The 1867-nt window shown below is 47.5% G+C and overlaps 1 protein-coding gene across 1 annotated transcript in view; it reads right to left on the bottom strand.

Annotated features, from left to right (window-relative positions):
- The window catches only part of LOC106527749 (dystrobrevin beta), a gene marked incomplete at its 5' end in the record, with an annotated part of 99282 nt that extends 97415 nt beyond the window's left edge, over positions 1-1867 (bottom strand). Inside the window, 1 exon segment of the mRNA XM_014022734.1 lies at positions 1778-1867.

Below are 1867 nucleotides of genomic sequence, written 5' to 3'. Positions count from 1 at the left end.
TGTATATTTACGTGCAAATCCTAACGCGCGTTATGTATATTTACGTGCAAATCCTAACGCGCGGTGCCGTAAACAACATGAGAACGCGCGGTGGCCCCATGCGCGGTGCCGTAAATAACGTGCGAACGCGCGGTGGCCCCACGCGCGGTGCCGTAAATAACGTGCGAACGCGCGGTGGCCCCACGCGCGGTGCCGTAAATAACGTGCGAACGCGCGGTGGCCCCACGCGCGGTGCCGTAAATAAAGTGCGAACGCGCGGTGGCGTTACGCGCGACCGCGCGGTGGGTTAGGGTTAGGGTTGGGGATAGGGTTAGGGTTAGGTTAAAAAACACCATCGCACGTTATTTAACGCCACCGCGCGTGGCGCCAACGCGCGTTCGCACTTTATTTACGGCACCGCGCGWTAGGATTTGCACGTAAATATACGCCCGATTTATGACCCCAACGGCTTGCCATATGCAGCAATAAGAAGGCCCGTGCAGTGACGTACTACGCAGTGGGAGGGGTTTCAGCTCGGCGCCGTGATTTATGAAATGCGTGTGTGAAAAGAAACGTAGATCAAACACGTGACCGTGCGTCAACTATTTGGCTTCAAGACATTAGCGTTAGCTTCCACTAATCTTTTGTCCGTTTAGTGGATTAGCAGAACTAAGATCCTTGTTTAGCGGATTAATGGTTAGTGAACCTAACTTTTTGGTTAGCTGTGCAGCACTGACTTTGGCTTTATGATTTCCCTCACTGCAGCAAATAAAGAAAATAATGGTCTCTCAAAAGAACTAAAATGAGTTTGTTTGCTAATTTTTATTATATAGAGATGTATTACATTTATTCATGATGAGTCCAAATATGAAACTCTAAACTGAGCAACAGTCAGATTGCTTTTTTACTATTTTTCAGTGAAATGATCAGAAAAGCCCTGCAGCATCGTACAGAACATTTGTTATGCAGGTCAGCAAAAAATTGGATTGAATTCCTGTTATGTATCGTTTTATTTTTTATATAGAACCATTTGAGATTAATAATCCGGGATTTGCATGATAGGAAATATTCATGGAGGAAAATGAACAGCCTACATTCTGACTGATAAAATAGTTGTTAGTAATTAATGGGAATGAATGACAGAGCAGAGCACATTCAGTACCCAGTGAGTGAACAGTGCAGGAATCTCTGCCTGCTGTATTCAGCTGTTTATACACAAATAAACTCATAGGAGCAGTTTTAACAAAGTCATGTTAGGAATAAAGTCCTAATATTCAGGCCTGAGGTCCAGTGGAACCGCACCTTCAGCTCGGGGGGGAATGACAGCATCCTTCGAGGCGAATCACTGCAGTGTCTCCTCACCGGTGATATCATCCTCATCCTCCTCCTCMTCMTCATCATCATCATCACCATCATCATCATCATCATTCACTCCTCCGTTTCCACCAGCTTTCATTTCCACACTCAGCACAACCGCAGCACTTAAACATCCCCACTTAAAGCATCACCACAGGAGGAAGAAAACACGCCATGTTGGTGATTTAACAGCCTATTTCCGCAATGGGAATTATTCTCGCTCCTCGGTTAAACAAAGCCAATCCTACATATTTCCGACTAATAATCTGTTTGTTTATTTATTTATTATTGGGGAAGCACGCAGGATTACAGCATCGCCCCCCTCGGCGGCAGCAGCAGCAGCAGCAGCAGCAGCAGCAGCAGCAGCAGCAGCAGCAGCAGCAGCAGCACATCTGGAGGATGAGCGGTGCAGAGAGCCATATATCCACAGCCGCACTCTCACCTCGGATAAAAGCCGCGGCTGTTTCCGCCGACGCTGCAGCTGTCGGGCCTATGAGGAACAGGTCGGAGCGTCCATCACCAGGTCCGGAGC

Source organism: Austrofundulus limnaeus, unplaced genomic scaffold, assembly GCF_001266775.1.
Source record: "Austrofundulus limnaeus strain Quisiro unplaced genomic scaffold, Austrofundulus_limnaeus-1.0 Scaffold340, whole genome shotgun sequence".
NCBI classification, from domain to species: domain Eukaryota; kingdom Metazoa; phylum Chordata; class Actinopteri; order Cyprinodontiformes; family Rivulidae; genus Austrofundulus; species Austrofundulus limnaeus.
This window is presented reverse-complemented; position numbering and strand designations above follow the sequence as displayed.